Genomic DNA, 13307 nt, shown 5'->3' with positions numbered 1-13307 from the left:
TAGTGACAGCGAAAGGGTAAGGAGGGTAGTTCAGGAAGGTGTGAGGCAGGGCTGGGATTCGGGGAGAGAAAAGATGTGGAGTTAGAGGGAACCCCACATCACACCCTGCTGTGATCTAGGGAGGGACAAGGGCAAGAAGAAAGTCCTCACAGCCAGGGGCTCAAAATAGCAACTTGAGCCCCTCCCCATGTTATTTTTGTGACATTAAACACAAGGTTTTGGCATCATTGGTGGTAAATGTGGAAAAAGGGAGAACGAGAACAATAGAGGGCAAGAAATAGGCATGAGAAGAATTAGCTGGAGCAAGAATCGAGAGCAGGAGGGAAGCCAATACCAGTGGCTCACGTCTGTAATCCCAGCTACTCAGGAGGCAGACATCAGGAGGATCGAGCTTCGAAGCCAGCCCCAGGGAAAACAGTTCTATTTCAAGACTCTATCTCGAAAAAGCCCATCACACACACACAAAAGGCTGGTAGACTGGCTCAAGTGGTACCACGCCTGCCTAGCAAACATGAGGCCCTGAGTTCCAAACTTCAGACGGCCAAAATAACTAACTAGATAAATGCAGAAAGAACAGACTTAAGGTCCTCCAACCATCTGCAGAAATCTCAGAGAAGAGGGAAATCCCTAAATGAATAGAAACAGCATGTCATCTCCAAAGAAGCAGCAAACAGAATGAACAAAAAACGATGAAAGAAAGAATGGAGACCAGGAGGGACCAAGTGCAAAGTCAATGTCAGTCTTTTTTTTTTTTTTTTGTAATGCTGGGGATTGAACTCAGAGTCTACACCTTGGGCCACTCCACCAACCCTTTTCTGTGATGGGTTTTTTCCAGATAGGGTCTTGACTGGGCTGGCTTTGAACCGCCATCCTCCCGACCTCTGCCTCCTGAGGAGCTGGGTTTGCAGGCGTGGGTCCGGCTCACCACATTGCTGTTCTCGCTGAAAGGCAGACTTCCAGCTGGGTTTTTTTAAATAATAGTAATTCAGCCATTTACAATGAGATCTCAGTTGAGTTTCAGGGCTTTGCGGACTGGAGTAGTGGCTTGGTCATTTGGTGTGAGTCAGCAAAAGAAAGGTTGACCCCAGCATGCTGAGGCCTGTGGACACGTGACTTTGTGCCCACACGATGAAAGCTTGATTGCATTTGACTGGGCTGGCCTGAGCTTCTGAAGACTCTTAGTCCTGGCCCCTGGAGACCCTGGCTGTGTCCATGGACAGGTAGGGACGTACGGTTGGAAAGGAGTGGGCCACACATGGCAGGAAGGGAATGACCGAGTCAGCAGGCAGCTCCTCCCATGGCATTGCTCGTGTCGGTGCCACAGAAGCTACACGAACATGGTGCACACAGGGCGATGACTCTTCTATGTGGCCCAGGGTAAAGAACCTATGCTTCTTGCCTCTGAGCTCCATCTGCTTGCTGACACCCTGGGCAATTCTCCAAGCCTCAGTTTCCACATCAGTGAAACAGGCTGGGAAGACTATCATTAAGAGCTACCAGACTACCTGACGCTCAGACAAGCTGTGGGTTTGCTTCTGTGATGTTCCCCCCCCTTCCTGCCCAGAGATGGAGCCAGGCCCCCACCCTCTGGGGCACATGGTAGGTGGCAGAGCCAGGACTGGAACTCAGGTGTGTCTGAGGTCCAGAGCCTCACTCCCAAGCTCCCTGTGAGAGATGGTTCCTTCACGCATGTGTGGGTCCCCAGTGCCATGCTTGGCAATGATTACATCTGTGCGCCTGTGAGGAGGAGGGAGACCCTGGTGAGCATGGCTCCAGAGAACTCTGACCACTGACTGCCAAGGATAGGTGGACCTGGAGGCTAGCAGGGTGGGGGCCTGTCTCAGAACCTTTTCTGTGACACCACAATTCTGGCACTTTCCCCAAGCCTTGGCTTCTTTATCTGTCAAGTGAGAGGGACAGGAATGACAGGGAAGGGTGCAGGGAAGCTTAAGAAGGTATATTAGGAGCTAGGTAAAAAGTCAGGCTCCCTGTGGGTGTGGGTTAACTTCAGCCCTCACCCTGGTCCCCTTCTATTCCTTCCCTTAGCAGCGTTGGGGGACCCCAAACCAACTCCACACCAGCTCGCTTCCTCTAGATTTCCCAGTCTTCACCTCCATTCCACCTCCTGAGTGCTGGGATTATAGGCATGCACCACCACTCCTGGCAAGTGTTTTTATTTTTTTATACATCAGGCCTTTATGACAACCTCCAGTCACAACCTGTTCCTAAAAACAATAACCATAATGATGCACTGCGTGACAGTCACCTAACGAAATAGGCACTGTAGGCTGTGTGGTGATCCAGCAGTGCAAGCTCAGGGTCTGCTTCTTCACCGCCTCCCTGCGCTGGGGTTTGCCACGGCTTGGCCCTGGCTGCCCTAACCAGATCCCCCACACAGCTCCACTCATCCCTATCACTAATGCTTTGATTTCCAGTCCTCGGGGCTGGGGACCACTAGGTACAGATTATCTTCTGTCTGGAAGGATCTGAACACAAGACTTACCTTTCCACAGCCTTGCTTACTTGCGTCTGCCCTCCTCTGAGCTGCACGCAGCACTGGACTGGCCCCTTCTCTGCGTCACCATCACTGTGCCCTGGTTCATGGTGGTCTCAGGAGACAGCCAGCCCAGTGCAAGCCCTGGTGCCACCACTTTGTAACTGACCCTGGAAAACAAAAACAGTTCTTACAGGAATGATGTGAGGAAAATGAGTGAATACCTGTTAAAACACATTGCAAAGCCGGGTGCCAGTGCTCACATCTATAATCCCAGCCACTCAGGAGGCAGAGATGAATAGGATTTTGGTTCCAAGCCAGGCTGGGCAAATAGTTATCAAGACCCTAACTCAAAAAAACTCATCACAAAAAAAGGTTGGCGGAGTGGCACCTGCCTGGCAAGTGTGAAACCCTGAGTTCAAGCCCCAGTACCACCCCTCCTCCGAAAAAAAAGTGCATTTGGAAACACTCAGAAGCTCCCTGTGAGCTTGTCCGCACTGACCCCTTAACCTAACCACACCCTCGTTCTTACAGGAAGAGTATCGGGGCAGAGGTCAGCAAATTTTCTGTAAAGGACCAGAAGGTACATGGCGCTGTCTGTCACAAGTACTCAACTCTCGTGCTTGTGATGTAAGAGCCGTCAGGCAAGTGCCCGAGTGAGTGGGCACGGCTGCGTTCTGGCAAGCTTCCATTTCGTTTCATACTGAAAAATGGAATTTTCTATAACTTTTACCATTTTATAAAATACTCTTGATTTTTTTCAACCATTTAAAAATGTAAAAACCTTCAGAGCACAGTGGCTCATGCCTGTAATCTTAGCTACTCAGGAAGCAGAGATTGGGAAGATCATGGTGGGGGGAGGCGGGAGTTAGTGAAACCCCCATCTCAACAAATAAGCCAGGCACAGTAGTTCATATCTGTAATGCGAGCGATGGCATTACAGTCTGAGGAGGCACCAAGCAAAAAGTGAGACCCAAACTTAAAACATAACTGAAAGTAAAAAGGGCTGAGGGACTTGGCTCAAGCAGTAGAGCACTTGTCTAGCAAGTACAAGGCCCTGAATCCAACCACCAAACAAAAAGACAGAGAGAGAGAGAGAGAGAGAGAGAGAGAGAGAGAGAGAGAGAGAGAGAGAGAGAGAGGAAGGAGGAGGAGGAGGAGGAGAGGGCGAGGGAGGGGCAGAGGGCTGTGTAAGGGCGTGTGTGCAGGGTGAATCTGGTCCACCACCACACAGGCCAGCTTCTGCCTCTCTAGGCCCTCCTTCCCTGGTTTTGGCTCTTGGATTTCGAGCAGACTCAGGCCCCAGCTTCCCGAAGGTTCACAGTTCATTTTGCTCTGACACCTGAGCTTGTGATTTCTTGGTCTGCCAACCAGTCCATTGATGCACGCAGAGTGCAACGTCCCCTAGCCAAGGTCACTCCAAGGAACTCCAACACCCACACCAAGAAGGGTCCCTTGGGCTCAGCACTTGCTACCCCATTTTCTGGTCATTTCGTGCTCTTTCCTGTCGGGGGGTAAAACAGGAGGAGGACAGGAGGAAGACAGCAGCAGGGAGCTGGTGCAGGAATAGAGGCGGAGAAGAAGGAATCCTGTTATTACTATCTGCTCCAGTTCTTTCTGGGTGCCCATTTACGTTTGCTTTCTGGAGTTCCTGAAAAGCTTGTTCTCAGGCAGCAGAGACAAATGAGGCCTGCCAGTTTAGGCAATAAATTCAGAATTTCACAGGGGTTGGAGGGTGGGGGGACAGGTGGCACAAACAATGTATACACTTGTAAGTAAATGTAACCATGATAAGATAAAAGGAGAAAGGAAAAAAAAAGAACTTCACAGTTCTCCTGGGAGCGCCTGCAGGAGGGAATCCCAGAGCCACACCTGAAGGTACCTAAAACTCACCCTTAAAGTTACCAGAGAGCCTGGCAGATTCCTCCAGCCGTTGGAGGAAGCAGGCTGGCAGGGTTCCCTCCGTGTAATTAGGCCTGGCTCTGGTGCACTTGGCAGTAGGGCCTGCAGGATGTCGCACACACCCCTCTCTCCCCTGGCCGCTCACCTGCCCTACACCTTTCCAAGAGTGGAAGGAGTCTGTGAGATGGTGTGATGCAGAAAGGAGGACGATTTAATGTCGAATCTGCATCTCTTGCTAAAACTGCTATGAAAGGAAATGCCAAATATTTACCTAAGACACTTAATCCGTCCTAACAAAACAAGTTTTCTTTGAGGACAGGGCAGTGCTGAGGTAGGAGCCTCTGAATAAAGCTTCTTTGTGTCACTGTGAATGGGCACACCAGGAAATTAACTTCTTTTTCCTTCAGGGATCCTAAAACTGGTGCCCTAGCCCACGGACCCTCCACCCCAGGCAGAGGTCAAAGCCTCTCCCTCTTTCCTTCCAGGCCATTTTCTTTCTTTCTTTTTTTTTTTTTTGGCAGTACTGGGGTTTGAACTCAGGGCCTCACACTTGCTCTTACCGACTGAGCCACTCTGCCAGTCCCCTACCAGCCCTTTTTTATGTTGGGTATTTTTCAGATAGGGTCTCATGAAATATTTGTCCAGGCTGGTTTTGAACTGAAAGCCTCTGAGTAGTTAGGATTATAGCCATGAGTCCACTGGTGCCTGGCAGGCCACTTTCTTACCTTTCAAGTCAAAATCTGTGCCTGTCCTACTGTATGTTTTGGTGCCCAGGTAAGGACCACAAACAGTCTGGCACCAGTGGTTCACACCTGTAATCCTAGCTATGTGGGAGGCTGAGATAGGAAGGCTGCCATTGGAGGCCAGCTTGGACAAATAGTTTGCAAGACCCCCACTTTCAAAATAACCACAGCAAACCAGGCACTAGTGGCTCATGCCTTTAATCCTAGCAGAGAACAGGAGGATTGAGGTTGGAAGCCAGTCAGGGCAAAAGAGTTCAAGAGACCCTACCTCAAAAACACCCATCAAAAAAAAAAAAAAATGGGGCTGGTGGAGTGGCTCAAGGTGTAGGCCCTGAGTTCAAACCCCAGTACTGCAAAAAATAAAATAAATAACCAGAATAAAATGGAGTGGAGGTGTGGCTCAAGCGGTAGAGCACCTGCTTTGCAAGAGTGAAGGCCTGAGTTAAAACCCCTGTCCCACCAAAAAAACAAAAAAAAAAGAAAAAAGAATTATTAGGTAAATGAGCCTCAGGAGAGCACACTCCGTGAGCGGGGGCGCCTGAATTTAATTTTTTAAGCTCTGCTTTGGATGACAGCTAGTTGCTTATTCGTGCAGTTTTCTTCTGCCTGTAAAGCCCTTATCACTGCCTGCCTGAGGAACTGTTGATCAGAAGCTCAGATGAGATGCCTGCTGTCTACAGAGCTCTTGCTGCCCTCCACAGAACACTGACATGCCACCACGTGCCAATCACTGTGCCTTGCATACATCAACAGTCCTGTGAGGGAGGTCACACAGCTATGGAGGGTAGTAACACGACTGCTAGTCTGCACTGTCTGGCTCTGGAGCCGGGACTTCCTCTGTGTCACTTCCCTGGTCTGCGTGTACTTCCACTTGCTGGGGACCACACTCAGGGCCTCATGCATGCTAGGCGAGTGCTCTACCACTGAGCCACGCCCCTGGCCTTGCTTCATCTTCTTATGGATCTGTCTCCCCAGGAGACTGGTCTCTTTGCAAAAGGGATTCATGCATAGATCATCTCTGGATTCCCAGCACCTAGAATGGTGCTTGGCACTCAGAAACCACTAACTCATTCAACAGACATTCTTTTTGCATGGCTACTGTGTGCTAAGAGACTTGACTCCTGCTCCCAAGGACTGTCGGCATACATAGTGGTATAGGACATGGGACAGACACGTAAATAAAGAGACTATGCTGAGAGGTGAGGGAAACAAATGTCCTGGTGTTCTGCAGTAAAACGAGATGCTGATCAGGTCTGAGCAGGTGGTGACATTAGTTGGTCCCTAGAGCACGCATGCTTCGACTTCACATAGGGATGGGTATGACTGGAACAGGGGGACTTATAGAAGGAGGACAGACAGACCTGCCCCTGAAGTCGGAATACCAGCTGATTATCCAAGTGACAAATCCCTTCATGTCACCAAGGGAGAAAGGCCCATTTCAGACTGTTTAGGAGCTTCTGGGGGAGTGGGCCAGCTTTCAGAGTGTGAAGAAGGGTTGGTTAAGACACACTACGTTCCAATGTGGGGGCCGGTTTGGGTGGGCAAGTACTAAGAGTGGAGTGAATATAATAAAATGATGTCACTTGCCTTTACTCAAGGTGGCTTTTTTACAAAAACACAGCAGCCTCACACCTTAGAACCTCCTTGTAAAACCAGAGCCAGAGCCCAAGAGGAAAGGCAGAATGAGGTCACTGGGGAGAGGCAGGAACCCAGGGAAGGTAGACTTCCCCATTACTTGGAGATCCTCCATGGGGCTCTTACCACTCCAGGTCCTGAGAACATTTTTATTTTTGCAATACTGGGGTTTGAACTTAGGACTTTGCGCTTGCTAAGCAGGCGCTCTACCACCAGCCCCCAAACATTTCTTAAAAACAAGCATTGAGCTGGGCGCTGGTTACTCACACTTGTAATCCTAGCTTCTCGGGAGGCAGAGATCATCAGGATCACAGTTCAAAGCCACCTTGGGCAAACAGTTCATGAGACCCTATCTTGAAAAAACCCATTATGAAAAAGGGCTGGTGGAGTGGCTCAAGCAGAGCACCTGCCTAGCAAGTGTGAGGCACTGAGTTCAAACCCCAGTGCTGCCTAAAAAAAAAAAAAAGTAATTGCTCATCTAATGATAATCGTCATACTCTGTGGTTCTCCTTCCTTGGGTGTTGGGGAAGTCACGTGCTCACCCGTGTCCTGAAGACAAACGAAAGCCTATTTTTCACGTTCTGCTTTAAGTGCAATTTCTCTGGCACTTGGGGTTTGGGACTGGAGCAAAGACAGGCCCTGCCCTCAGCCTCTGGCCATATTTTACCCTCCTGCTGATGCGTGAAGCTGACTGGAGAGGTCAGGTCTGCCACTGCCCACTTTCCGCGTTGTGGAAAGGTCAAGTAAACATAAACAACTGAGAAGCATGATCTAAAGTGTGAGGAGGTGTGGGGAATTTATTGTTTTTAAGAGTTCTTAACGGCCTCAAGGGTTGGGGGTGGGGTCGTGTATCCAACACAGGACAGGGAACTCTGGGGACACTCCCATTTACAATCGCCACCACTCTAATCTCAATTTTCACAGGAGCCCAAAATAAATCTCTGTGATTACTCTGCCTGCATGGTGTCTGCGCCATTTGTCTTAGAGGGAACAGAGGAGCCACTTTCAGTATGGGGTCTGATCCCCTGTAACCAGCTCCTCTGTAGGCTCATGTGGTTACAATTCTCCTGGTCCTTTCGTGCCTGTCCCAGACCCCGGCAGGCTCTCCTAACTTCAGGGGCAGTGGTCACCTCCCCCAGCCCTTCACAGAAAGCTGGGCTTCCCAGAACTGTTTTCAACAGGCTGCTCTCTTCCTCCTCCGACGTGCCTGGACTGGCTGGGGTGTTGTACAACAGAGTTCTAGTTTCCCTTCCCGGAACGTGGAAGGCTCCAATCCTCTGCCTTCAGGAGCACCTGTGCACATCTGGCCAGAGGAGACCAGCAGGGGGAGCCAGATAAAAATCAGATTCTTGGAGTACAGGACAAAAGGGTTTCTGGAAACACTCAGGCAGTTTTCCTCCTCATGTAAGATGCACAGAACCAAGTGCGTTGTTAAAATGGATGGTTTGAGGTTCAGGTGAGTGAAAAGCCACAACTACTATTTCTTAAGCACCAAGTACATTCCAGGCTAGACACTATACAGAGCGGCTCGCACATTACAGCAAGGGTCAGGAACTAGGAGGACTGGTGAGTGGAGGTCTAGGCACTGGGGTCAAACTGAAGATGTATGACAGATTCATGTGACTGCAATTAGGAGAGAGAGGGAGAGAGGAAGAGCGAGAGGGACAGAGGGAGGGAGAGAGGGACAGAAAGAGGGAGAAAGAAATGGGGGGAGAGTGAGAGAGAGAAGGAAAGAGAGAGAGAGAAGAGGGAAACAGACAAAAGGAGAAGGAGATAAAGGGAGACAGGGAGCAGAGAGAGACAGAGAGTGAGAAAGGAAGGAACTCCTGGGGAGGATGTGGAGAAACTGGAACCCTGTGCATCGCTAGTGGCCTTACAAAATGGTATAGCCACTATGGAAAATGACAGGACAATTCTTCAAAACATTAAAAATAGAACAAAAGTTAAAAATAGAATCAGCATATGATTGAGCAATTCCACTTCTGGTATATACCCAAAGAAACTGAAAGCAGGGTCTCAGAGATGTTTGTATGTAGTGTTTACAATAGCCGAAAGGTGTGCACTGGTGGAGAAAAAGATAAATATTATATGTGTGTGTGTGTGTGTGTGTGTGTGTGTATATATATATATATACACACACACATATATATATATGAATTCAATTTAAAAAGGAACTGCTGATATATGCTCCAGAATGGATAACCCACTGAAATAAGAAGTCACAGGACACAAATACTGTGTGACTCCACATATTATGAGGCACTTACTCTCCAAGGGATAGAGGCTTCTTGGTTAATGGATACTGAAGGATGGTTTTGCAAGATGGAAAGAGTTCTGGAGATTTGTTGCACAGAAATGTGAATGTACTTAACACCCCCAAACTTTCCACTTAAAATGGTTAAGAAGGGAAGTTTTATATTATATATAGTTTACCAAATTTTTAAAATATTCCCTGCAACACTAAGGTGCCTCCCAGTTTCAAATACCTAGGACCACCAGCTTCTCCCTTTTTTTATGCAGTACACACACTAATTCTTAGTTTTGAATGACTTGATAGTAACAAAAAGCTATGAAAATTCAGATCACAAATGTACATTAATGATCCTAGCTACTTGGGAGCCAGAAATCAGGACTGAGGTTTGGAGCCAGCCTGGGCAAAAAGTTAGGGAGATCCCAACTCCATCAACAAACTGGGTATGGCCTATAATCCCAGCTAGGAGGAAAGCACAGGTAGACAGATCACTGTCTGAGCCTGACCCCAGGCAAAAAGCTGGAGACCCTATCTGAAAAATAACTAAAGCAAAAAAGGCTGGAGGTGTGTGTCAGGTGGCAGAGCCCTTACCTACAAGCAAGCTCAAGCCCTGAGTTAAATCCCCAACACTGACCAAAAAAAAAAGGAAATGAATGAAATCAGTATGACACTCTGTACATTTTTTTTTTTGCGGGCTGGGATTTGAACTCAGGGCCTACACCTTGAGCCACTCCATCAGCCGTTTTTTGTGATTTTTTTTTTTTTTTCGAGACAGGGTCTCAAAAACTATTTGCCCCAGCTTGGCTTTGAACCTTGATCCTCTTGATCTCAGCTCCTGGGTAGCTAGGATTACAGGCTTGAGCCCTGCAGACACTATGTACTTTCAAACCCCATTCATCACTTGATCTATAATATTTAATTTCATTTTGTGCAAATCGTAAATCCATTTACTCCACAATAATTTTCAATAGGTCCAAAGACTAAGGAGCATTGCTACAGAAAAATATATACACCAAGGACTTCAGGGATATAGAACTTAAAGTGGAAAAGGGGAAAATCAACCTGATTTCTCAACAGGGAAGAGACCCAGATCCTCCATCAGGGAAAACACTGCACTCTCCCTCCTGCTGCTCAGTAAGGAAAGAATGTTCAATAATGGTGACAGGAGAGAAACGTGAGGGGCGGTGGGGGGCACGAATTGTGTTCCTAGCAGCACTGTGAGGTCACAGGGTGCCCTTGAACAAGGCCTATAATTTCTGGGAGCTACTCTTTTGTAAAGACAAGGGCCAGATAGAGAAACAACACTTTTTTTGTGTGTTTGTGCTGGGAGCATGAAAGAGATTCAAAACGCAGGTTTTTAGCTGGGCTGGTGGCTCACACCTGTGATCCCAGCTCCTTGGGAGGCTGAGATCTGGAGGATCGCAAGTCAAGGCCCACCAGATCAAATAGTTTGAGAGATTCTATCTCCAAAATACCAGAGCAAAATGGACTGGAGGTGTAGCTCAAGTGGTAGAGCACCTGATTTGCAAGTGTGAAGCCCTAAGTTCAAACATCAGTCCCACAAAAAAAAAAAAAAAACACAGGATCTTTGTTATGTGTCTCTTCATTACTATGACATCTCAGATAGTAATTTATAACCTAAGGCTGGTGCCACTCCTGACCTCTGAGTGCTCCAGATCCAGGAAGGGCTTTTCTTAGCAGGCCTTGTGCTGCTCACTTCAGTCCACATCTGGCAGGGAGTACTGCCTCTGAGCTGAACAGATAGACCAGTCTGAGTTTCTGTGAGGATGAACTGAACGCAGTAGCCAGCATCCCCAGCATCCGGGGATGATACCTGATAGCTAATGAGTGTGGGCACAGAAGAACCAGTGCAAACGAGGCTTTTTTACCTTAATAAAAACAACTCAGGAAATAAGAGTCTGAAAAAAGCCAACCACATCACGGTACAGCAGTAAAATAAACACTTCTCAGTTACTTTGAATGACGGGTGTATGGGCTGGGGGCTCAGGAGGGAGAGTGCATGCCTGCCTACCCAGCCAGAGAAACTGGGTTACTGCCAAAAAAACAAAAAAGTCAACTGTGCTGCTTGTATAAGTGATCCAGACAGAAGCATATGGTCCAAAAAAGTGAAAAGGAGGGCACAAAATTCTGTTGGCTATATACAAATGTACTAAAATTCAGAAAAGTGAACTCGACACGCACACCTGTAAGTCCAGCTGAAGACTGCTTGAGCCTAGGAGTTTGAGGCCACCCTGGGAACATAGTGAGATCTGCTTCAAAAACAAGGGAGGGAGCTGCAGGCCAGTGGCTCCCATCTGTAACCCTAGCTACTCAGGAAGCAGAGGTCAGGAGGATCCAGGTATGAAGTCAGCCTGGGCAAATAGTTTGTGAGACCCTATCTTGAAAATAACCTACACAAAAAAGGGCTGGTGGAGTAGCTCAAGTGGTAGAGCGCCTGCCCAGCAAGCGTGAGGCGCTGAGTTCAATCCCCAGTACTGCGGAAAAAACACACAACAAATACACCAAAAAACCTTCTGTGAGGAACGTGAAAAGCTGGGTATAGTGGTACACATTATAATCCCAGCACGTGGGTGACTGAGTTAGGTAAGTACCAAGTTTGATGCCAGCGTGGGCTACATAGTGAGATCCTGTCTCAAAATGCTGCACTTCCTCCCTGCCAAAAAAAGTAAAAAAGGACCTATGGCTTGGGAGAAAATATTTATAGATCATATGTTGGATAAGGGTCTAGCATACAGAATATATAAAGAACTCAAACTCTTATTACGCAAGAACAAAAAGACAAGCAACTCAGCTGAAAAAGACACCAAGGACTTCATTAAACATTTCATCAAAGATAAACCACAAACAAGCACATGAAAAGGTGTGTACCATCTTTTCATTAGTCATTAGGAAAATGCACATCAAAACTATGATGAGCTGGGCACCAGTGACTCACGCCTGTAATCCCAGCTACTCGGGAGGCAGAGATCAGGAGGATCGAGGTTTGAAGCCAGCCTGTGGAAATAGTTCTGCAAGATCTTATCTCGAAAAACCCTTCACAAAAACGGGCTGATGGAATGGCTCAAGGGGTAAGCCGTGAGATCAAGTCCAGTATGGCAAAAAAAAAAAAAAAAAGCAATGAGGCCAGGCATGGTGGCTCTTGCTTATAATCCCAGCTACCAGGGTGGTGGAGATCAGGAAGATCTTGTTTAGAGGCCACCCTGGGAAAACAGTGAGAGACCCCATCTCAACCAATAAGAAGGTAGGTGCAGTGGTATTTGCCTCTCACCCTAGCTATGCAGGAAGCATAAATAGGATTGTAGTCCAGGCTGGCCTGGACATAAATGTGAGACCCTATTTTAAAAAAATGAAAGCAAAAAGGGTTGGGGGGCATGGCCTAAGTGGTAGAGCGCCTGTCTAGTAAGCACGAGGCCCTGAATTCAAACCACAGTACCACAAAAAAAAAAAAAAAAGCAAAACAAAACTATAATGAGGCAGGATATAGTGGTGGAAGCCTATAATTTCAACCTTGTCTGAAAATCAAATAAAAACAAAACAAAAACATCAGCACCAAAACAATAAAAAAAACCCCTCCAATGAAGGGACTGAGGTACAGCTCAGAGGCAGAGCACTTGCCTAACGTTTGCGTAGTACAGCCACACAAACTACCACCCGGCCATTAACATGGCAGCCATAACAAAAGGAAAACCACCCTTGACAAGCAGATGGAGAAGCTGGCGTCCACAAGGCTAGTGGGATAGGAAATGGTGCAAGCGCTATGAAAAGCGGTGTACAGTTCCTTACAAAAGTTAAACACAGAACAACCTGCAATGCCGCTCTTAGGTGTATGTCCCCAAAGAACTGAGAATGGGTATCAAACAAAGCCTCTGTTCCATCTCCAGCACTGCAAAGAGAAAAAAAGTTGTGGAATCATGCTAAAAACTGCTGAAGGGTACACTAGAAAATGGTGGGGTTTAGGGTATGTGAATTATATTTCAATAAACAGAGATTCTAAGGTTTTTCGTGGTTAAATTTGCTTCAGTTCTTTAATGTTTTTTCGGTAGTACTGGGGTTTGAACCTGGGGCCTTGTGTCTAAGTGCTCTACCCCTGAGCCTCACTCTCAGACCTTTATGCTTTAGTTTATCTTTTAGACAGTGTCTTGAGCTTTTGTCTGGGACTGATCCTCTCACCTCTGCCTCCCACATAGTTGGGATTACAGTAATGCACCACCAGGCCTGGCCTCTTAAATTCTGTTTTCCCATGTGTGCATGTCTTCTTAAT

General features: G+C 47.4%; 1 long non-coding RNA gene across 4 annotated transcripts in view; it reads right to left on the bottom strand.

Annotated features, from left to right (window-relative positions):
- The window catches only part of LOC141418775 (uncharacterized), a 38648-nt gene that overhangs the window by 14901 nt on the left and 10440 nt on the right, over window positions 1-13307 (bottom strand). For all 4 annotated transcript variants that reach the window (XR_012443406.1, XR_012443404.1, XR_012443405.1 and 1 more), the window contains exon 3: window positions 2504-2664. This is a non-coding gene — a long non-coding RNA (uncharacterized lncRNA). The remainder of the gene's footprint in view (window positions 1-2503; window positions 2665-13307) is intronic.

Source organism: Castor canadensis, chromosome 18, assembly GCF_047511655.1.
Source record: "Castor canadensis chromosome 18, mCasCan1.hap1v2, whole genome shotgun sequence".
Taxonomy (NCBI): Eukaryota; Metazoa; Chordata; class Mammalia; order Rodentia; family Castoridae; genus Castor; species Castor canadensis.
The sequence above is the reverse complement of the archived record's forward strand: the minus strand, read 5'-3'. Positions and strand labels throughout refer to the sequence as shown.